Genomic DNA, 25,674 nt, shown 5'->3' with positions numbered 1-25,674 from the left:
GGCTGATTTTATTCTACATTATTTTGCCATATGTTCTATTCTATTATTCTATTAGTATTCTTTATTATCACTGTTGAGAGCTCTCCAGTTTCAATAGCTGGTGAACAATTCTTAAATATAAATTGAATTCAATTATCATCTTTTTTATAATGTTGACCATTTTTCTAATATGGACATTGTGTTTAAGCATAAAAAGATTTCTCTGTGGAAGATCTCTTGTGGAGCTTTTAATTGCATATTTTGCTGGTATAATAATTCTTTGGTCTATACAATACTATACCTAATTCTTGCCTGAAGAAGAGGAAAGTGAGAAATGCAACAATAATATTGGAAGAAGATTGAGATGGTGGTTTACGTTAAAAATAGTCTTTCTTATGTAATCAATTCACTTGAGGCCTGTGGGTGTAGTCTTTAGTAAAAGCAAGTATAGTATAAATAAATAATAGCAAATAAAAATATAAGTTTAAAATTCTGTTCCAGAAGTCTATGAAGGACATACCACAAAACACCTATTACGTTATCCATCAACATGGTTGTATTGGAAGAATGTTGTTACAAGTTTCAAAGTCAGTCCTTGCAAAGTTACAAATCTTCAGTTACACCTGGCATTTAGAAAATATACAAACACCTTTGATAGTCTTACCTGAATGCATACTGCTTTTTCTTCGGATTGGTGTCATAGTCAGGGCACTAAATAAAAAAAAATCCTCATTTTTTGAGCCAATGTTCATTATGCCTGAATTTTGGAAACTTTTAAATGAAAATCTGTTTTTGAGGGGAGCTTTCTCGCTCCTGAGCTGGATCTGTGGCTCCCAGAAATACCTGTCTTTTCCCTATCTTCCCCAGTCCCTCCATCAAGCACACGTACATTCACTTGCTCTCTCACAGGATAGCAGCAGAGGACCCTCTGACACTAACTTGTTTCTTATACCTTTTGTAAAAATGCTTGAAATGTACTATATATAAATCTCTGAATGCTTTTCATTATCTCTTATCTTTACCCTTGTTGCTGTGTCTTCATTTGTTATTTTTAATGTCTTCAGAAGGAATAACAGAAGCTAAATCACTTCCAAAAGCCTGAGTTCCCTTGTGTAGAATTTAATGTACTGGTAAAAAAATGTTTTAAAGCAAATGTTTTGACCGCATAACATTTAGGGAAATGGGCTGTAACCATCTAAAAATAAGACCCATGAAGAACTGGAGGACATGAAAAGATGCTTTAAGGAAAGAAAAGTGTTTCCAAGGCCTAAAGGTATTCGGAGATCAGTAGGGGTCAAATCACCCAGTTCTGTACTAACGCACCCGAGAGGCTGCTCTCAGTTCCCAAGAGGTGAGGGATTTTTCCCGGGAGATGCTATAGCAGCCTGTAGGAATGACTGGGCACAGTGAATTTGTGGGTACCCGGTGGAGTGCAGCTCACTGCTTCTCCTATCGGAGATACTGGAATATTTGCATCAGAAGTGCTTTCAACTGGTAGGACTGCCCCAGGCAGTTAACGGATGATATTGTGGTAGGGATGCAGGATACAGCCCTTTGGGCTCTGCCCAGCTGAGCAGCAAAGAGCAAGACTTGCTCTCTCAATGGTGTCCAAACAGAAGAAGGGCCAAGGGGATGCATTCTCACCTGTGGCATTTTTTGAATGCTCACCAGCTCTGAACTGGGGGGAAAACCTCTCGTGTTATATTTGTAGGAGCTGACATCCAGAGGTCATATACTCTGTTATTCTTCTGCTCCCATGAACGTAACTGAGGAATTGATAGCAATGCAGAGGCTGGCCGGGGCGGGATTTCAGCAGAGGGATGTTCTGTTGCAAAATGCAGCAGCTTTATTACTTCAGGTTTTTCCTAGGAAATATAGGGGCAGGAAAGAACAAGAGACACGTTCAGGAACACGCTTGAGTCAAGAGTTCTTGGAGGCAACAACATGCCATTTTGAACCTACTGGACCCAAGCAGGACACGAGATGTTCTGAGGTTATCAAGTTATAATTGGCCACCCCCTACCATGAGCAAGAGACAGGTCTTCCAGAAGGAATTCTGTCGAGGCCTTCTCTGAAGGACAGTTCTGGGCTTTGGCTGCTCAGCAGACGAAATGCTATCAGTGGACCTCTTCAGGACACTGCCTTGTCATCCAGAGAGACCTTTGCACATCCCCTGCAGAGATTATAATGTTGCTCTTTTGAAGTTTCTGGGAATGAAACTGGCAAATCCTGTTTTAGAGCTAGTCCAAGGAAGATAAGGGAGAGTAAATTTGAATGAGATATTTTTTTTTTCCTTCTGTTTTGGTTTGTAATACGCCTTAGTCATTCACAGTGGTTCTGCTTGATATCAGGACTCCCAAATTCTCTCTCTTTTTGTGCCATTCTCCTCTAGGACAACTACCATGTGCCCACCTATGTGCTTGGACCTCCTCCCTCTCATGACCTCACCTGCTTGCTGAAAAGGCAAAAGGAAGTATCTGTTTGGGAGCTGGAAGACCTCTCATCCAGGTGGGGAAAACTTACTTAACCACATATAACATTTCCTTGTAGGCAGGTAAAGGGTTACTACTGCCCTGTTACTTCCTGGGGATCTGTGTCTGCTCTGCCAAAGGTGATTTAGAAATCTTTCTAGGGAGGACTCTCCATAAAGTAGGATTTTGAAAAAAACGAAGCACATATTTTTGTGAATCCAGGGAATTTTTTTCCATTTATTTTACTAGCTTGAATAAGTCTAGCAGTCTGGGACTCAAGAGGTCAGCCATCAAAAGAACGCTCCCCCATCACTATTCCTACAACATATTTATTTAAAAAGCAGTGGCGAGCAACGAGATACATGGCTACTGGGAATACCCTCATTTTTGGAATGGCTCTGACATTACAACAACAGTAATCTTGTGTGAACTGGGGCCATTAAAATGTCAGGAAACTAACTGTCTTTGGAGAGTTATGTGGGTAGATTTACTTTATCAGTTTCCCACACAACAGATCAGAGGAAACAAAAATCCACCATCTCTAGGAATATTCGTGGGACAAAAGTGACTCAGCATATTTACAGAATTCCTAATATTGTCAAAAACATTTTAAAGCCACTGTTTAAAGAGTATTTTCTTCTCTCTCTCTCTCTTTTTTTTTTTTTTTTGGTCCTTAGTAATAAATCCTTAACATCAACACCTCATGTCTTAATATTTTCACAGTTAAAACCTGCAGAAATCCACACACACATATGTATGTGCATATGTTGAACTTCAGTTGCCATCATTGCAGATTTCTGACACAACTAACTTAAGTTTTTTAACGTACAGTTCACCAAGACAAAAAAGATTATCTTAAGTCCTGAAGAAACCTTGTTATGTAGAAAACTCATTGCTATTAATTGTGCCCTTTGCTCCAGGATAGTATTTATGATGAAAATTAATATTCTTAGTGCTGACTAGTCTCCTTTTAGACATCTATGACTATTATTTCTTTTGAATTTATTTTGGCATCCCGAGTCTCTTAAATCAAGATGTATCTTAGTCTAAATGTCTAAACCATGTATGAACAGCACTACATGATCACAACAAAATGCATCCAGTCCAATGCCCTGTATTGGAAAGTGATTAGTAATAGATGCCTCAGGAAACAGTGTAGGAAACAGAGCATCCTTACTTCAGCCTCCCCTCCCACCACTGAGAGTCAACAGCTGGGGGATTTCCTGATCTACATGGAGGACCATCATGTTTAATAGGTGCTTGTGCATCTATTCTCTAAGACTGCCCATTAATCCATTTATACATTTACTGTGCAACATCCTATAGCAACACATTTCCAAACTTATCTAAGTTCAGTTGGCACCTAGAAGCAGGATCCATGGCCTTGATTTAAAGATGTTGGCCTCCTTTTGCAAAACACAAAGAAGATTTAAGGGTTGGGCCTTTTTTGGATCCAGGCCCTTGGATCTATGCCCCTGTTCATCTTCTGTCAAATGGGGAGGTTACAATTCCTCTGTCAAGCACTGAGGAGCTAGGCTAACAAGAGACAGCACCTAAATACCTTAGGCTAGAAGGTGCCTGACATCTCTTATGAGATTATGAGGGGTTCCTTACAGTTTTGTTACAATATCCAGGTCTCTGAGGCTCTAAAATCAAACCACTGGCACCTGGAACAAGCAGAGGGAGAAAGAAAATGCCTGTGAATAAAGCCCAAGTGCTGTCACCATAAACAAAAGACCACACAGCATTGAAGCTATGTGAAACAGTGTAAGAGACGACTTGTAAATTCCTTGAAACAAACGGTGAGAGACAAAAGACGGAGGAGGCCCTCTGAGCCTCACTGAGGAATGACTCAAACACTCGCAAGGACTTTGAGACATGGCTGTGGCCAAGGGGTAGATAATGTGGAGTCTGGACAATGTCGGCCTTGTGCTCAAAGAACTGACAAGGTTAACATCTACTTATCTCTTGTGTGACCCAGGAGGGAAAACTCATCTGGACAGCACAGGATGTGTCTGGGGGGGGGACATCTTGTGAAGACAAGGTTTTCTGCTCAACTTGTGAAGATTGTTAGTTTCTTTGCTTTTGGGGCCACCATGTCTGATAATGACCTTTGCCTCATTATCCACGAAATGCATATTACAGTTCACACCCCTGCATATGTTAATGAAGATTATCAAGATCATGCTAAACATACGTGACTATAGGACTCGTCTCTCAACCCAAATCATGCTACACATCACCTGGGGGGGAGAGAAACCTGAGCATCGTAACAGCGGGGCGGGTCATACTGATTCCGCAAACATAAAAGGGGAAAAGAAGTGCCCCTGCAGACCTCCTTTTTTCCCCGGAGACCTCTTTTTTCCCTGGAGACCTTCTTTTTTCCCTGGAGAGAGACTTTTTTCCCTGGAGATCCACAGAGGAGCGCTGCTATGAACCAGAAACCCCCGTTGGCTGGACCAACACTGGAACCAGGACCATTGATCTCTTTATCTATCTCTCTCTCTCTTTCTCTATCCCTCTGTTTCTCTTTCTTCTCTCTTTTTCTTTTAAAGTTAAGTATGTAGTGCAAGGCATACCTTACCACTCGCTGTAATTCATGGTATAATTTGTTGTGTATCTGTTGCGAAGTAACACAAGGCGTACTTTACCACTTGCCATACTTTGTTTGACTGTTTGCCATAATTTGTTATACACCTAACCAATTATCGTGGACGTAGTTAAGACATATATTAATCACTGTGGGAATCTAATAAATGTTTTTGCACAGACCTTGAGAGTTGTCTCGCCTTAGTCCACACTGTTGGGGATTTGCGAATCTGAGTCACTTCCCCCCCTCTTTTGTGAGTGGGGCATGATCAACAGAGACTCAAGTCTTGGGGACAGCATGATAGTTGGGGGACACTATCAACACTAAGTGGACGTAGGAATTTATCTGGGATAATCAGCATGGCAGGAAAGAGGTGTGCCATGTCAGGGGCAACATTCACATGCACTAAAGGGGCTGGAAATTCTGATACCTGATTTTTTTTTGCCAGCAAATTTAGAGTCTGTGCACAGATCTTTCCTGCCTAAAAGCAGGGAGAGATTGGCTCACTGTCTCTTATGTCTTATAAATTCAAAGAATTTGGGTCATCTGACCACATATACTGCTGGAGCAGATGCACAGCTGATACGATATTGTGTTCAAAATGGCTGTGTGCAAGCTGGTTTATGTAATCTGCGCAGGAGATTGGTAAAGGCAAAATTATGTAGGTGAAGTAAAGTATGCGTGAAAGTGGACTAAAGTCAGTGTGGTAGTTTGGTGTGTAGCATTGAGTTAGTGAAAGAAACGAACAAATCCGTGCAAAGCCTCAAAAGCTGAATTAATTTAGTAAAATATTTAGAATACACCGGGGGAAGGGGTTGCTGGGATTATTTGGTTTTGTTTTGTTTGTTTTTCCCAAAGTTGAGAGGTATCTTTTAGTTCATGACTTGCTTTGAAATGTGTATTTAAAAGAATCACTTTCCATTTTGTTTGCTTCACAGTATTGGACATATAATTGTAATTGGGCATGCGGTAAGATGAACTATGCTGTAAATGAATGTAAAAGGTGTGAAGGAATAAACTAAAAAGAGCTAGCCATCTAAAACACAGAGTAGCTTCAATACTTTCCTAAAAGCATTGGGGAGTATTCTCTGTGATGCACCTTCCAGTATCACTGAGAACTGTGCATGTCAACTGGGAAGTAAAAATAGATCTCTTAGTGTTCATCTTTCTTCTCATCAAGTTTCATATAAACAAAGAACAAAACAACAATTGAATCCATTATAAATCTTATCTAGAATCTGCACCTTTGTTATGCAAGCTGCAAAGCAAAGTCATTGAATTGAAGTGAAGACATGGTAGAGGAAAGTAATTAAATTGAAGTGAAGATGTGGCTTCTAATTAAGATGTATAGTATATTAGTGACTTAATTTCTCAGGTTATTAATTGCTATAAAATAAATGCCTATATGACTCAACCTTTCAAGCGTCTGACTTCAATGGCAATTCAAAGCCCTTGACATTTCCACAGTGTGCTCAGTGCTACAGAGGATCAAGTTCCTGAAGGAAGGGACGCATTTTTCCCTTTTTACTTAGGGTCAAAGTAATAAACATCCAGCTCCTCAGAGACGTGTTAAACGTACATATGGATGCATAAAACCATAATGTGATCTTCCACTATGATTAAACCAATGATGCAGAAAAAAGTGCAGACTCCTACTGCTTTGGACTGAGTTTTGTATCGGTTAGCCTGTGTAGGTAGTCCTGCAGAAATTAAATTGTTTATTTTGATGACGGAGAATTACTGAATCAGTAATCCATGTGACTGTTTTAAATCTTAGTCTTGGTGGGCCCGATCTGTTTTTATACATCAATGTAATTGGGAGCAACTCCAGTGATATTGACAGAGTTATACCTGTAAAATGTTGAGATAAAGGATACTGGTATCTAGCCACTTAATCTTCATGCCGTACGACTTTCTATCCTGAAGTTCTTGGGGCCTAAACTTGCGTCTCGTAAAATTAATGGACATTTTTCAATGACTTCAGCTGGAGCAGGATTGGACTATCGAAAAACTGTGTTTGTACCCTCCCCAGTGATGTTCATACTCCAGTAAACTCCATTAGAAAAACTAATTTTATTCTAAACACTTATAACACAGCATTTAGGTAGGAAAAAAGTACCATCAATCACTTGATGTTATCCCACAGACAACACTACACACACCAGTGATGTGCTCAGAAGGCAAGAAGACCCAGATGAATTGGTACAGTTTGTTGCTTTTTTTCACTTTATAAAGTGTTGCAGAGATATAAAACACTATGTAGCTATCATTTCTACTGTTAAACTCAAGCGTATAAAAAGGCTTTTTAGAAAAACAGCAGGACTAAACAACAAAGGATAAATTTACATAATTTTGCAGGGAAATATGAGACCAGTATTAAAAGAATTAAAGTTTAATATAATAGACTTATGATTAGCAGCCAGGCATTAAACTTTAATTTATGTATTCTGTCTATAGAATGATGTTGGCAATGAAATTTTGCTTGTATATAATAGAAAAAACTATATCACCACACAGATTGTGTATTTGTTGTAATAGAAACTGAGTGACTCAAGGTTCTGAAAGGAATATGTTAAAGGAAATATACAACTGATATTGGCCGTTAATATATTGACTTTCCTGAGAAGGGTGACTAGCCTTACCTATGTAATTTTCTGAGTTCATAAGACAGATCTGGTAATCAAATGTACTATCTGCAAGTCATCAGAAAATAATTATTTTCTGAATTATTCTCAAACATCACAATGGCCATTGGGCATTCAATTACTATCCATTGAGTAAAACAGATTAATTGAAGTTCTGACTAAATGGCTGAAAATTTTTGAAGACAATGGAAGTCATGCAAGGTAATGCATAACAATAAACATAAAAAAATTAACTGAATGAAAAAAAACACTTTAGAAATTAAAAATGACAGCAAAAGTTCCAGTGTAGTATGTTAATTTTTTTTTACTTAGCTTCTGAAAGAATTTAAAGTATATTTTTTTCTATTTTAACATCATTTATCTTGACAAAGCATGTTTGCTGTGCTGCTTATGTGTGTAATGTCATGAAAGGTAATTATTACCTTTTAAAGCTAAAAAGGATGGTTACATCCTTCTGTGTAACGAAGGCAGTAGAATTTTACCAAGCAGTTCTTGCATCCAGCTCAGGAAGTTACAGATTAATATCTACAGAAAGACTTTTAATACTGATTTAAGCCTGTGAAGTGACGATGAAACCAGGTTATTCCTTGGAACAATGTTATTAGTCTGGGTAGGAAAAAGCATTTTGAATTTTTATTCATGAAAGAGAAAACATTCTCATTAATATGCATTTATCTTAGGGCTATTTAAGCCATTCTTATAAGCTGAGGCATTTATTGACTACAGTTGATCATTATTACTTGTTGAATAGAATGCAGTAATTTTCATTTTCTGTTACAATACCATCCAATCTAAATGGGCCTGCTGTCTATATTATGTTGCATTACACAGGAAATTATCCTCACTTGGACCCACTGAACTTGATGAAGTAATACGGAGAGAATCTGATTCTGTTCAACTGGAATTTGTGTAATAAAAGAGAGAGTCAGTACCCCTGAATCAGTTTACCTACACTTTTCCTTCAGTGCAATAAGTGTTGATGAGGCAGGTGTAAGTAAAAAAGAATTAAGGTCTTCTTCCACTTCCATCTGTATAAGTTCTTTTTTCTACCTGGTTTTGTTATATTCAGCCAAAGCCAATGAGAATGCAGCTCTAAAATAACAACAGAAGTGTCCTTATGACTCGGGACAATTATTCTTTTCATGCAATAGAAATAGCATCCCACTTCCTTTCTTGTGTTCAGGCCTTGCTTATTTACCACTTAAATGTCAGTAACTGCAATAACTTAACCTTTGGTGTTGTTTGAACGGACCTGCAATTAAACAGCAAGATTTTTATTGGCCTCTATGCGGGTGGAATAGCGCTGGGCACTGCAAAGCGAGCTACCGCAGAGCGTGTGCCGTAGGAAGGCATCCCATTTGTATGTTTGTAACAACGTACTATGCGCTGTGCGTCTGCAATACATTATTGATCAAACAGTTGATGTAAATAGGAGCATCTCGTTTTGCTACCAGCGCCAACCCTCAGATCTCTGAAAGCTAAGATGTAATTAATGTTTTCATATAGAATACATAAACTAAGACTAGAAGACTGCCTACAAACAACTGTGTAAGAAAAAAAAAAAAATCAACAAGACAAAAGTCATTAAGAATCATAATATTCGTTAGATTAGATAACTTTTATGACCTGTGCTTCTCCCCAACGTGCCCTTCTTCTGTCAACATTCAAAACCTCGTTACAGATTTGCCAAGACAAGTTGGTTCTTAGTTTGATCAGAGAAAGAAAATCATACAATTCCACTAAATCTTCTGACAGTTCTGCTGTCAGGGCTGTCAGGCTGGGATACGTACTTTACATTAAATGAAGCAGAATATAGTAGTATAGAAGGGACTGTAAGAGTCTCTTCATAACAATGATTTATTTATTTTTGCATTAAATATGCCTTTGAGCTGTCAGATGATGCAAGGTTATTGCTGTTGTTTATTGTTTATTATTGGTATTATTATCATGCCTCCGACTAGCCGTGGACTATGATCCAATTGTTCTTGCTGCCGTACACCGTTCTACCAAGGAACTTATAACTGCAAGTAAGTTTAGAGAGCAATCAGAGGTGGGACTGCGGCATAGCAGGTCAGTTTTACTCACTCTATCCTGGGTAAAAACAGCAGTGAAATCACTGTAGCATACACTGCGGCTGCCTCAGTCCATTCCTGATAAGATCTTAAGGTCTTATACCTGTATGGACTTACACTGCTCCCACCGCCATCTGCAGTACGAACGTGATGGTGGTGGTGGCCAGGCCAGGCAGCTTGATGCTTGTGCAGCAGCAGAACAAACAAGGTACAGGACGAGGTGACAGTGAGACAGGCAGGCAGGGATAAGCAATTAGCACGAGCTACCTGGTTAGTTAACAGCAAGGGATCTTCATGCTCAGACCACTACTCCTTTTTTTTTTAACCTTCAAATATACACACGCACACATATATATACACATATATATACAGATCACTAATTTATGATTTATCTTTATACACAGAAGTTCGTTAAGTTCATTTAGTCCATGATTGCAGGTTTCCATCTATCATAGCAGTTTCTCAGGGAGAGATGGTATAAAACTCGTCATGGTTCATACCCAAAGGTAGCATGTCCACCTAGAAGAGTTTGCTGGACACCACGTAATGAAGCTAGCTCAGGTTTCATCACCAACATGTTATCCTGAAAAACACTTACTGAATACTGTTAGTATTATGCAGCGATTAACATCATACATCTCAAAACTGAGTATTCTCACTTAGGGTTAAATTTCCTTGAGGTACACATTGGACTCCTCCATTCTTCAGCAGCATCCATCAAGTACATCCAGGTCCTTGTGCAAAAACAGTTCCATGAAAGGGTTTGCCTTTGCCCAAAGTAAGAAAAACCCAACCAGTTTTCCCTAACGTATTCCTTTCACGCACCAAGTTGGAGAGCAAGAAGCAGAAGAGCGCAGAGTGGACAGGACAGGTGACCCAAAAATGACCAACAGGGTATTCCATCCCATCTGCATCATGTGCAGTACAAAAGGTGAGGGATCAAAGGGTCAGCCCTCTTTCTTCAATGACTGGTGTCCAAGCAGGACTCTGTCTGTCCATCTGCCTTTGATCCCAGGCTGTGCATTCCTGAATACAGATTTGGAATCCAGTTCACATCTGTCACTGAGTCCGGTCTGGGACTTTCCCAGTGCCTGCCAGTGACGTGATCGTCATCTTGTGAGCTTGATACGGTTTTGTATATATTGTATATATTTCATAGTTTTCTTATTAATACTATTATCTTTCTTTTATTACTATTTTATTATTTATATTTCATTAAAGTAGTTTAGTTTCTTTTCAACTCATCTCTCTCTCTCTCATTCTTCTCACACTTGGGAGAGAAGTTAGAGTACGTCTGTCATTCGTTTTAGTGGCCAGCCCGGCACAAACCACTGTACTACCAAAGCAGGGAGGCCTGGTATCACATGCACAGTGGTCACAGGACACCAGCTGCGTATCTAGTAATGCCTTTATTCAAGGCTTTGTGGGAAAAGGAGGAGATTTTGAAATAAAGGAAAAAACATAATGGTTATTCTTGCAGAGTCCTTTCAAATCTCAGAGGCAATGGTGGAGAAAACCAAGTTGTACTTGCCAAACGGAGATACCAAATAGGGTCGGTAAGAGGGAAAAGCTTTTGAGAAGAACAGAAGAACAAGCCAGAGAGAAGCTGAGAATGACCTGTACAAAGAAACGGACTAGAAACGTGAGTTTTGCAAAAACTGTGAGTCCTTAGCTTCACATCAGAAAGAACAGAGCCATGGCAAAGATTACCATCAGAACCCAGCCTATACCCAACGTGTTTTTTCTGCTGAATAGCTCAGGTGGACAATGTTTTCATTTTGTAGACAGTTAAATCACAGCTTCTTTTTTTTTTTTTTTATATGGGCACGGAGAATTACAAAGAGAATAGCCTATCTTATAGCCATGAAGGAGTAGGGCTTCTTCGCCTCTATTATTCGGCAAGGTCTTTTGGACCTTTGCTGCAGGGCTTAGACTGAACAGTATCACAGAAAGTAAGGCTCACGGGAATATTGAGTATAGGTGTGTGAAAAGGAGATATTAGACTTCCAGTATTTTTACCTTAGTATTGGAAAAATTCTTTCTGCCATAGGAAGTATTTATACTTATTATATGGATGCCTATTTAGTCCTATCATAATTACTGGTATTTTTTCCTTCCAAATAATCATTCTAGTGTCAAAAGTAAAGCTATATTTTTTGGAGCTGGTCTGCATTAATGAGGGCTACAGTGTTATTAATATTCTAGAAGTATATTCAAAATCATGTAAGACTGGGTTTAAAAGAAAAAGAAATAGCAGTTCTAGTTCCAAAAGTGTTATGTGGAAGAAGCTGAGCATTTTGTCCATATAAAATAAAACAACGGCCACTCTGGGAAAAAATGTGAATGAAATCTGGCAAATGTGGAAGAAAAACAAGTGGGAAAGAGAAAATTAACTTGAGATATAGTAGTAAGCTATGTTGTATTACTGTATTATACTATATTAATATATTACTATCCTATATATTATAGCAGTAAATTTACCTCACCAAGATACATTATGACTTCAAGCCAACATCAATTGGTTTGTTTCTTTGGTAAGGCACAGGCTCAACATGACACAATGTTTATAACTACAGAACATGTAAAACTCAATAGGTGGAAACTAGAAACAATTTCGTTGATCCAGCAGTGGTTAACTTTGCCTAGGACATTATTATTTAAGTATAAACCATACTACGTAAGGGTCTTCATAATTAAAGCACATTTTTATTTGCCTAGCTGGAGACTTGATAGAAAAGTTGTACGCTCTCTTAAGGAAATTATCTGCTTTAGGGAATGCCTTTAAATATATCAAAGTGGAGGGATCATTACCTTGTCTGCGGCTCATTTGCAATATAATCTCATTTTGGCTCCAACCATCACTGAATGGTAATGGATATTGATCAGTTGTTTTAACAGTGGAATAACAGCTTCAATTTAATGACTGTGTAATAACATTATAATGGCCCAGGCTGGGAACAGAACATGTTCATTATTTCACAAGCCATACAAGGCAGCATTAGAGCTTTTAATGTATTTTTGTATGATTTAATTGTGCACTAAGTTGTACCCTTACACATGAAACAACAACAGTACACAGAGGATTACAGTCTTTTAAAATGTAAAGTATGTACTACTTAGGCAAATAGAGCTGATCACATTTCCATTTTTATCTCTAGAAACCTGCTTGCTTTTAAATAAACTTACAGCATTGTATTACCTTTCAAAGGTAAAAGGTACTATAAATGTAGACCTAGGAGAAAGAAAGGTAAGTAGCTGTGTCCTTTCAGCTGACACATACCTGCTTTCAGCCTAAAGAGAGCTAATCATTGGATTAAAAAAGAATAATTAGAGATAACTATCAGATATGTTGAAAATCAGTCTCCAAATTTACCAGACCAGGCAATAAGTCATGAAGTAGAAGTCTTCTGTTTTCACCGCACCAGTGTACTAAGCTTCATTAATCGCGCTGAAAGCTGTGATACGAAGTACCTTCTAGTGCCTTTTTTTCTTTTCATATTTTTTGTAAGATTTCTTTAATTTTATCCTTTCCTAGTTGCACTTCTTGACACCATATCCTCTATGTATTTTTACTGCTGAAAAATGCCAGCCTTTTTGAAAAGGCTTCAACTCTGCTATTACCTTGAATCCCAGTAAACTGCTAGTTTGTTGAAATAGGAATGTCTTTTTTTGCACATAATTTCACACTTCTAAAAAACTTTCAGTTCAACATTGGAACAGAAAAAAAATAATTGTTTTCTGATCAATTAAAATAGTGACAAATAAAAAATTGTGAGTTTATATCGAAAATTCAAATTTCCGTTATGCATGTATTTCTAAATGAAACAAAAAGTTCATTTTCAAAGTGCAAAAGCAAATCTTGTCTTCCCAAATTATCGAAATACTACACTGCAGTATTATTTGAAAGAATAATTTTTGAAACAGAGTGGTGGAAATTTTTATGTCAGTCTAAATTCATTCTTAGAACATTACCTTGAGAAAATGTTAAGAAGCTAAGAAATTTTTATCATTGAGTAAGCAAGAGTAGTTTAATCTTGGGCCTACTCAAATGTTTGAGGAAATCTGCAGGTTTTTGAGAATGATACGTTCATCTTATGTGTCTTGGATGCTCAAAGCTCATGATGATGTTTTAATCAAATTTGGTTTTTTAATATTTACTGTTTCAGCACAGCCAAAAACTTTTCTTTTTTTAAACTTCCCACTGAAACATGGTGGTTTATACTTGTGCTCACTGATTTTAGTACATTTTCCTTTCTTTCCTTTTCCTTTAAAGAAAAGTTAGGAGTATGTAAAAATAATATTATTAGACAGGAGTAAACAGATCCCCTGTCTTGAAGAAAATAACCCTCTAGTCTGCATAGCATGTCTACTCTTGGCTCTGTTTTGATTTAATATATTAAAAGAGAGGTATAGTCACTAGTGTCATTAACAAGGAGATTGGAATCTACAGGGGCATAGGAAAATTGCTATGAATGAGATGAAAGAGAGCGAAGAATTCAGATCATTAAGACGGGTGGAAAAGAAAAAATGCATGTGAGTAAGAGAAAGGTCAGAAGAGTCTGCGGATCAGCATCTTCCAGCTCTCAAAATGATGAGAGAGTCTCTCTGTATTGGTGTTTAGCTCGTGTATGATTAGCCTTGCACTTAATGTGAGCTTGAGTAAATAATTCTCAAAACTCTCTCAAAATATGGTCTCCCATCCCCCCCACACCTGCTATCAACAAACTTGCAGTAAGCGATGCATCCCTTACTCTAATCTGAGAAATAACTGTTTTTATTCTTCCGTTAGATGATTTAACCACAAATGGAGTTGTTTTAGCAGTGTAACACAACTGTTATAGCCTACAAAACCGAAAGGCAGTGTTTTCATTTAATAGTTGTAAACCTCTGAAACAGTTTTCATGAGTTGCAGAAGGTGTTGGGTTTGAGCGTATTCCCCAGCTTACCAGCAGCATTTCTGTAGGCACATATGCCCATCTTCATACAGCTAATTTTGAACTTATGACTGGAGTTTTAAAATTATGTGACCATTGTTTTTTGTTATTATGACTTAAAACATAATAATTTTAAAGCATAATTTTCTGGGAAATTATCTACCTCTAATTTTCCACTTATTCCCCAACTTTATCACCTAGTATGTACTGCTTGTCAAATACTCATGGAGGAGCTCAAAAGAGAAAGCAAAAGAGTATTTTAGAAGCCTTTTGAGGATGAGGAGACCAACCTTGTCTTTTTTTTTTTCATCATCATGTCCACTAATATTTTTCACCCAGTGCTGTAAAATAGCCATTTATTGCACTATCAAAGCCCACCACTCCATATGAAAGTGGAGAGTAGATAAACAATCAATCATGTCAGACCTTGCTATGCTATGTATCCCTTCTGCAGCAAAATTGGTTTGACATGCACAATTATCTGTCTAGATGGATTAAGTGTACCAGAACCTTCCATTATCAGAAATTAGGCTACTTTATGATGGTCTTCCTACCACTACCCTGTGTATGGTTTAAATATTTCCCAGATGCTTTGAGTTTCCAGAGATTTCAGGTCTAATGGAGCATTTAGCTGCAGTATTCTTCCATGCTATTATTTTTTTCCATTTCATTTTACTCCTGACTCCATGTGTTGTTCACTGTCTCTTTCAGTCCAAGCTGTATGAAAGTGATCTAGTTTATTTGGGAACTTGAGATTGATTTAACAGGACATAGAATCATAGAATGGTTTAGGTTGGAAGGGACCTTAAAGATCACCTAGTTCCAACCCCCCTGCCATGGGCAGGGACACCTCCCACCAGACCAGGTTGCTCAAAGCCCCATCCAGCCTGGCCTTGAACACCTCCAGGGATGGAAATTCCACAGCTTCTCTGGGAAGCCTGTCACAGTGTCTCACCAGCTTCACAGTGAAAAATTTCTTCCTAATATCTAATGTAAATCGTCCCTCTTCCAGTTTGAAGCTATTCCCCCTCATCCTATTACTACATGCCCTTGTAAAAAGTCCCTCTCCGGCTTTCTTGTAGGCACCCTTCAGATACGTATCCACTTCTTACTTACTCCAGAGTGCCTTTTTCTGAGGAGCTAAAACATTTGTATTCCTAACACATAGACATTACATCTACACATGGAGCTGTTGATTTCAATAACATAAACAGAAATATACAGTTTATTTGCAAATCTCTACTATAGCTTAAAGCATTGTCTTTAAATTGTATATCTTTAACAGTAAAAACTAAGTTTTAAAAATCCTGTCTTAAACAATCCTGTTTAAAGATATGATTTTATACTAGCCATCCCAGCAAAACACAATTAACTGTCTGTATTTAGTAGCTTGCCAATATTTGCCTGATTTCAGTAAATTCCAGCCAGTCTTCATTTTCAGCCATTCCGGTTTCAGCCCTCAGTGTAGTAGCAGTAGCTCACTTAAGCAGGTTGCACAGCCTTCCTTAAATGTATCCAGCAACCCTGTTATAATTTATTCATAAATTAACTCTGTGAACCTCACTTTCACATACTGATCAGTTCATGCTTTAATTTCACACATTGATGAGCACTGCATGAGTAAGTGTGAGAGGCTTCTAAAAATAGCTAGGGAGGATTTAACAGAATAGGAAAGCCGCTTGATAGCTACAAGTACACACCAAACTCACCACACCTGCAAACCTGGTGTGTGCCTGGTAAAAACAGCATTTTACATGCAACTAATAGCACTTCAGTACTTCTGCTATAACTTCCGTTTGTCAATGAGATCTGAAGTACTAAGAACAATCACGTCACTGTGATAATCAATCAATCAAGTTGTCTTCAGACAGAGATGGAGTATTCTTTCTGACCTCCAATGCTCTTATTTAATATGACATGTTCTCGTTGTTCAATGGCGTTTGAATTGCTCTCTACTGTGCTTTTATAGCTTAGTAACCTTATGTTCTGTAACTGCGTAGTAATTGGCTGTGAGTGTTGTTAAGATATTTAGAAGCCAATGATCAGCACCCTAACTACCCTATAGCATTTAATATATTTATTATATTAAAATATAACGAACACAAACTATTAATGTAAGTTAAAAACAAGGCTACAGCCTTTGCCTTCCTGATCAGCTGGGCAGATTGCTTGTTCCACGGGCAACTGCATCATCTGGACTCAGAAGAATCGGTCAGTGCTGAGCCACATGAGTAAAGGCCTCACCCTCATGGCACAGCAGTAATTTGTCTTCCAAACAAAACGAAAAAACCCAAACCAGCAACCCAAAACATAATGGCTAGAAGAAAAATTCCAGGTAGAAAATAAAATGGTGGTCCCAGTAACTTGACTTGCTTTTGGGGAGAATAGTTAAATCTAGCTTTTGCAGGTGTAGCCTTCTGTATGATGCTATTATTTTATGTTATATTATATAGAGAATAATGTTCAGATTTATATAAAAATAAATAATGAAGACACGGTGTGAAACCTGTCACTAGGAAATTGACAACCTTATATTTTCTACTCTGAACCTCCTCCTCTTCCTAGAGTTTAGAATTTTCTATTTTGACTTCTCGTTGCAGTAAATAGACAAAATGTATTCAGAACTGTGCTTTTTTTTTAGACTTTAGTCTAACCTGTGCATTTCAATTCCTAGTTTTACTTTCTGGAAAATAAGTACTCAACATCATGTCAGGTTCTCATTTTTCTCAAAAAGCATGGATGCAGCATGATGGTTCTGAAAAGCTGTCTTAAAAACAAAGCTCAGCATTTAAGTTGAGCAGATACATTTGAATCTAGAAAGAAATTAATTTCATTCTCTGTATTTATTTATTACACAGTGTAATGGGACCAATATTGAATAAAAAAGCAACTTCGCAGGGAGCTTTCCACCCGAGTGTGTTGATTCCAAGCCTGGGATACATTAGGAGCCCCAGAAGAGGATGTTATCTTTAATCGTTTTTGCTTCATACGCTTCAACTTGATTTCCACTAAAGCTGATGGAAAATCTTTTATGTTGTAAGGGGGACTTAAATTCTGTATCACTTTGGCATTTTGAAAATGTTATAAATGATCTGTTTTGCTATGTTTTTTGCCGTTCTGGCTAGAAGCTAGACTCACTTGTTATCTAATGCTTTGTGTCTTGTGTTGAGATTTTGAGCGGGGGTTTTGCCTGCAAATGTAAATGTGAAAATCTTTGTCACCCTTTCTCACAAAACAGTCCTTAATGTTTAGTCATCTTTTCTTCAAAGTTTTTCACATAAAATCATAGTTATCTTCTTAATTCTTCTTTACTTGGTTCCAGACATGCTTATGTTTTGTCCTTTCTCCAAGCTTCTGTAATCTGTTTTTCCTCTCCCTTAAAAAAAAATAAAAAATAAAGAGTCTTAAAAATCAGTAGGTGACAATCAAATTTGTGATTTTTGTATTTGTTCCTGTATTTTCAGTACACTATTCAACTTGACCTCGGTGGTAAATCCTTTGCTCTTCTGGGAGCAGTAAAGCTCTGAGGTTATTGTTCCTATTGCAGCAAATCAAACCATAATTTCCAAGTTGCACAGAAAATTATATAACAGGGTCTTGTGTACCCCTTGCTCGTGCTGGGGAGCATTTTCTCACCTAAATGATCTTATTTAGATGATTCATGCATCCTCTGCTCTTGTGCTGCCCTCAAAACATGTACAAATCTCTGGGGCTTGCTGGTGGATTTGGCCAGGTGTTTTATACCATGAGTGTAAATGCAGGAAAGAAATATGTCACTTCCGTTTCCAGTGGGAGCAGAATCACTGATTTGTGTAAGCTGTTTTCTGGCGGTAGTCGTTGGTGACGAGGGAGCAAGCAAAAAGTACGTTAGGCTTTCTTAATATATCCTTCTATAATTGCGTTTATTGCCCTTGGAATATGGTTGCCTGAGAATCAGCTGTGAGCATTAGGATTTAGTATCTGTATAAAATCCTTCATTGTTGTGAAATAAGTTGCTACAGTCATAAGGCTGTTCAGCAGTCAGCACTTCTTGTACTTCCCGTTGCTTATAATCCTAGTGAAAACCAAAGAAAACTGTCACAGATAACAACCAAACTCCTGATAAAAGCAAACCAGCTCAGTTGTGAACTCTGGAGCTGCCGGAACAATGCGCTGCTGCAAGACCTGTACCAGGCAATAAAGAGCCATGTTCTAAACATGCCTCTATCTACAGCGACGTTACACCCTGACAACCACAAAACACCAACTTTTTCTTGAAAATAAAGTCTGATTGGCGTGTCCGAGCTCTTGGTGTTTCCTTGTTATCATGTCACTCACTAATCAGCTAGGTTACTGACAATAAACTGAGCAAACTTTGCTTTCTGATGTATTGATGGCATAAGATAATATAAAAGGCCTAGAAAACTTGAAAGCTCTTGTAATCATATTGCTGAGTTAACTCCTTTTTTCTTCCTGTGGATAGAAGAACAACTTAGATTTCAGTAAGATTGCGAATACAATCTAAACTCTGAAAAATAGTTCAAACAATATTATCGGAGGCACCCCAGGGTCACAATGGAATAAAACAATGTGAAAATTCATGAGTTTTCTTGAAATATTTACAAACTACATTAAATATTTCCAACAGTGTTTGGCATTTAAGAACAATTAGGAATGAGAGACTGAATTCTGCTCTCAAGCATCCAAAGACACTATTACTGAAAGCTGGTAAGTACTCACCAAAATTGCCTGATTTTTTTTCTGCTCCTGACAAAAGATTGAAGTTTTGTAGCAGGAGAATAGAAGATGATGGAGAGCAAATATATTTCGCTTTTGAATTTGTAAAGCTTTGAAATAGTCATCTGGGTGAATGAAAATATTGAAATAGATTTAAGTGTGTACTAACTGGGCCCGGTAGGATTATATGAATTTGAGGTTATTTGGGATTTACAACCTGAGATTTCATTATGTCTAATATTATTTTTAAAGCTGTTTTGAGGGAGAAATGGACATTATGGAGAGTCTTTAAAACAATAAAATCAGAAGTGGAGCAGATGAAAAGCAACATCTCTTTTCAGGAAAACCTCCAAAAGACCTATTTTTTGGGCCAAGGAATAACAGTGATGTGTAAGCAATGAGATCGCATTAAAGTGATGACACCCTCACAGACTCCGATTATTATTTTTTTTTTTTTAACAACATATTACAGTTCTGTGTTACTCATGGTACTGGCTTTGAAAGTGCCTCTTCTTGTTTGGCAGCTGTGATGTGGATTTAATCTGGGACTTCGAACATCAGCAAATTTAACCTGGGAGGCTCCCGGAGCATCTCTAATGAAAGCAAAGCAAGGCTCCAAAGGCATTGGAGTTGATAGTTCAACTGGTAATAGGGAATATTAGTCTAAATAAAACACAGATTACATCCTGTGTGGGGTGATGCACTGTGAAAATGTATATTACATAAACAAAGATTCAAAGGGAAATATGTGGTAAATATTAAAATGGATTTCAATGTGCCCTGAGACATCACAGTTTTAAAGGGAAAAAGTTCTATATTTCAGTAACTAATCCAGAATTGAAATATGTCAAAGTATTCTCTTCAAAATGGTGCCACATGCGAAATGAAGGTATTGTTATAACTGTTGCTTGGGATTTACAATCCTCTTCTGCCATTTTGATGAGCTCTCCAGCCTGACTCTTTCTCACATAATTCATCTCTTTACCTCCTGTTAATGAAGATGGGAGACATGTTGCGTGATTTATGAGCTAGAAGTCAATTAAAGAGCATAGCTCACAGCAGAAAATAGCACTATTTGAGCTGATTTTTTTTGTCTTCCAGAGAAAATATTCCATATTCTCATTCAAAACTTTAAAGTTTTCATTTCTCAGACACTCGGTTTTCTAACAGAATTTTAAGATATCTGTTGAAAGGAGATATTTTTGCCAGAAAATGCAGCTTTGTACTAGCAAAGAAGGTTAACAGGAGTCTTTTGACCAGCCTTGATTATTAACTATTGTACTTGTATAGCTTATGTGTCTGAAGGGAAATAATTTCCTTTTCTTCTGCTTCAGAAAGTCTATCTTTTTTTTTTTTTTTAAGTAAATCAAAATTCCCAAAGAAATCTGTGAAATTTTACATGTAAAACTTGAGTTAAAAGTGCCTTCAAATATCTACTGAAATAGTTCTCCACTTCATACTACAGTGAAGTTCAGGTTATTAATATTTATATACTGTTCCCTGTTTAAAGTACAGATTTTATACATTCTTATTCATGGATTCCAAAATGTGTTTTAAAGCAGCTAAGATTTTTTTCAGTGATGGAGCTCAGCTCCTAGCACTTGGATATCTTTTTTCCCCGCCCCTTCCATTCTTGTGCTTACACTGCTCAGCAGCCCTCTATCTCTGACCTAGTGCTATAAAGCCACAATCACTTATCTTCTGCTTTCTCAGGTGAACAAGGTGAACAGAAAGTTGAATGGTGCCCATAATTGCAGCACTTAGTCAATTCCTTTAGTAGCAGCAAAAAAAAAAAAAAAAAAAAAGCAATGCAGTGAAGCCTCCCTTGATACAAAATAAAATATTGCACTGTGCCTACTTGGTACGGTCCTAATCCCAAGTGAAGCCAAAGTGGATCAATATTTTATTTAGGAGCTAGAGAGGCTCTAATAGGCGCTTGTTTCAGACACCAGGTGATCATCTTGGGAAAGAACTGAAAACCAGAATGCTAAAACTACTCCCTTTGTTCCCATGACGTACATGTGTATATATCGAAAACAAGTACTTATACCAAACAAATAGGATGCATTCTGATTCAGCAATTTTTATTTTTCTCTAATGCAAAATTTGAGTCAAAGCAGTCTAATTATTGCACTTCTGAGTCTTTTAGAAACTTTTTTAGACACTGAATAATTTGCTTGCTTTACAAAAAGACAACTAAGTGTTACAGCAAACCAAGAAAAACAAAATACGGTTGTCATGTATATAAGAGTGTGTGAGGGGCTCCCACAGTAGCTGTTACATATAGGCAGTCTTTTATAGCCTTAATTATATCATCACTGGAAAATCAGTTGCTGTGTATCTAAATTCATTTGCACACATTATGTTTTTCACCCCTGAGGAGTAATATGGTATATAACTACATCTGAAAACTAAACCAGTGAAATTTATGTCATGCCAGTGTTTATTTTGTTGTAAAATTGACTTTCAACAAGCAATCCAATATCTAGTAAAAGGCTCTGATCAGGCAGGGTTATAATGTCATTAAATGCTGCATTTGGTAATAGCTGCAAATATTTTCTTTCCTACTACTTAAGGGTGTTGAAAAGCTTGTTAATGGGAGTGGAAATGAGCTACAAATGAGTGTGTGCATATTGTAGCGAAGTAATTCAGCACTTGCTGTTCCTATTTAAACTGAGAGAAACATGTCAGCAAGGAGAAAAATGCCAGAGATCACAGAAACCCCTCAACCCTGGGAGACATCAGTCTCCAGAATAATTTCCTAAAGGAACTGATGGGTGTTGGATTTTTGAACCATTTAAAACACAACTTAGGGAAGTAGTGAAGAACTTAAGAAATAGTTTTGACTTTCCATGGACAGTGATTCTGGGGTTTAGGTCAGATCCAGAAAGCATTCTTCAGATGGTGTTGACCTTCCCCATGTTGAGCAGAGGTTACTGAAGTGCCTGGTAACTTCCCATATGGAAACAACCCAGTGGGAGCTAAACCACTGTGGAACCACCCTCTCTTGGCAGCCTGCAGTTCTCTGTCATGGCAAGAGAGGAGATGACTTATAGCTTCATCAGGTGCCTTTGCTCTCTGTTTTCAGCTTTCCTATCTGATCACAATACATCACTCTCCTTCAGCTGCAGCACAAGAGGTGAGTCCTTTTCATGGGAAGAGATCTGTTCCCAGCACCCCCTGTTGAGAGAAAGGGTGAAGCTGCTTTGTTACATTGATCCCCTCTCGGGATCAATGGCATAGAAATCAATCAAATGAGCTGCAGACTGTGATGCAAACTTAGCAACCTCTGAATATTGCCCAAGGCGTAACAGGAACAGGAGCTTGTTTTATTGTCTTTCTTTAAGCCATAGCATTGTTGGAGAAAAGTGGAAAAAAGCCACACGGCCTCTTGAAGAAGAAATTTATACGGGATGTGTTGGTGAGAATAGTATTTGTCCAAGGTCAGAGCTGTGGTGGCTACGCAGTTGTATAGCATGCATTTTGCTGGAGGCCACCCTAATTAATGTTAGCTGATACTAATAGCTTTCATTGCAGGTTTTGAGAGTTTTTCACCACCGTAGGGCCAATGAAGCTCGTATTCTTCCTTTGCATGTTTTCCTTTGTTATGGGAGAACATTCAGAGATAAATTAGAAGTAAAATCTAACTCCGTCTTCTAAGATACTACCTGTGAAATCAGCACTAAAAGGAATATGAGAAGGACAAAGCTTTCATTGTAGAGTGCAACATTTTTTCCTACTTCTTGATTCTCTGACTAGTATTTACTTTTTGCTTCTGAACCCTTACTATAAGATATAAATTGCTGCTGTGTTTAGCCATTTTTTCCCTACTCTTTTTCATGACCTATTGTTGATGTATCGATAGACCAGGCGAGACATAGCTAAGATGAAATGAGTTGCTAAAATATGTATAAGACTAATGCCAAGGAAATGAATCTCAAATTTGTAAAAGTGCAAACTGTCTGACACCCAAGTAGTCGCAAACAGCTGGCCATCAAAAGCAAAGCAGTCTTTAACGTGCAGCACAGAACTCCGGTATGAATGAATATTTTAATTAATGTTATTGTAGAAATAAATTAATCTTACAAAGCCCAGAATCTGCCCATTCTGAAAGACACCAGAATTTGCTGTAAGAGAAAGGTAATAAAATGAGAAAATTTTGGATAAGAAGTAATTTGCTGTTTCTTAGATTAAAGATTTGGGGACAGTTTCATCTCTACCATACAAATTTGCCAGTATATTTCTTCAATTACTTTATTTTTGCTGTTTGTAGAAGGGACTCAAACCCTTCCCATAGCCTAAATCATTCAGTTTTGGTAGCCACATAAGAGTTAGTCCTGGGTGCAGAGCCCCAAAAAGGGGTGAATTGGGGTGGTTCTGTTCACCTTCTCTACCTATTTGTTGTGGATTTTTCCAGTACTTTTTCCTGCAAGGAACAGTCGAACTGCACAATCTTTTCAAGCAGGGTAGAGCAGAGGGAGATTTGGATGAATGTCACGGGGCAGGTATGGAGAATGCAATAAAAGCACAAGCACAGATAGCAAAGCTGGTTTTAGGGGAGGAGGGTGGGTTTCTGGGCGTTTGGGTTTTATCAGTTTGGGGTGTTTGTTTGGGCTTGGGTTTTTGTTGGTGGTGGTTTTGGTGGTATTTTTTCGTTTGTTTTGGTGGTGGTTTTTTTGTTTTGTTTTGTTTTTTTTTAATGACACTTGCCCAAGGTTTCTTGCTGTTGGCTTCATTATTCTCCTCCTACACCAATTATTGAATTGTTTGCCTCAGGCATCAGATAGTTATCTATTGGATAAGGAGAAGAAAAGATAAGACTATAAGTCAAAATACTAGTGGGGAAAAAAAAAATGATGTGGCAGAAACAGATGAAAGAAATGCATAAGCAGGGGGAAGTAGGACAAAGAGGCAGTTTTATTTCTTGACAATGAGCTGTGAAAATCCTAGGTATAGCTGTAACAAAAAGGAAAATGGTCTCAAAATCTATGCTAGCAGGAATTACAATAGGAAAGTGTTAGTTTCTTCTCCTGAAGGTGCAGAAATCTATACACAGCACTATTTATCCTCTTATCCCAAAAGGAAACATCCTTAATGTTTCTCTGTCTTCTCGGAGCATGAACTTGAGCAGTGATTTCTTTATGATTGGATGGTTAACTAAAAATAAGAAACACAAATGCAAATGTTTGCATTTGTAAATGTTAATATGACAAGTTAGAGAAGTCACTGTCGCTTCTTGATGTGTTCAAATGGAGAGGACAGAGAATAGACTGGGCTTTCACAAGCAGGGTGACACATTGGGTGAGTATGTAGCAAAATCATAAAGAGACCGTGAAGACTTTGGAAGTCCAGAAGGTGATTTTAAATTCCTTTCTTGATACAGCACAAAGAAAGCAAGTGAAAAGGTGGTAAGATAATTGCATGTTCCTGCAGATTACTTGGTAAAATGCTTAGTAGGGCCAAGAATAATTACTATGTAACTGATACTGGCTCTATTTACTTTGTAACATTTATAGCAATTATCATATAATTAGACTGCCACTACCTGATATTTACTATGCAATTAAATGACAGGAGCTACCATGAAATGTGGTAAAGAAGAGAAGGAATATGGCAACAGTGATTTGTGACTTTAATCATTACCAAAGTAACAATTACAACATAGTTTAGGACATTTCTGACTCGAGTGGTTTTCAGAATAGTGTCTGTGCAAATCACAAACCAAAATAAATTTATTTCTTTCAAGATTGAATTTTACACTCATGATATTTCCTCTCATGTTATTTTTGGCCACGCTCCATCGAGCTTGGACAAGCTCCCACTTCTACACAGAGCCTGGAATAATCCCACTGCAGTAAAGCACTGAGAAGACGGGAATATTATCTCCTCAGACTCCCTCCATTGCTAGGAAGACAGGAAGAGGCATCTCTAAAGGAAAATTGTGGAGTCTGATGAGCTAAGATGTCATCTAGAGGTGTTTATTTTTTCCATTGACTGCTAAAGGAGCCTAGGGTGGTTGTAATCCTAACATAAGCACCTCCGTTAATTGCATGAAATTAGACAAATTGCACTCAGACCTGAATTAAAAAGCCAAATAAATTAAAAATAAATTCACCAGAAGCCTCCCTGAAAAGATCAGGCTCTGACTGGAAGATCTCCCGTGTGTGCCACGTGTTCATAAAATTATTTGCATCTCACCCCCACTAAGCCTCAATATAAATAACACTATAATTTTCATTGCCTTCATGTATTTTGCATTTTTCCCTA

The sequence above is a fragment of the Charadrius vociferus genome, unplaced genomic scaffold (assembly GCF_000708025.1).
Source record: "Charadrius vociferus isolate BGI_N301 unplaced genomic scaffold, ASM70802v2 scaffold134, whole genome shotgun sequence".
Classification (NCBI taxonomy): domain Eukaryota; kingdom Metazoa; phylum Chordata; class Aves; order Charadriiformes; family Charadriidae; genus Charadrius; species Charadrius vociferus.
This window is presented reverse-complemented; position numbering follows the sequence as displayed.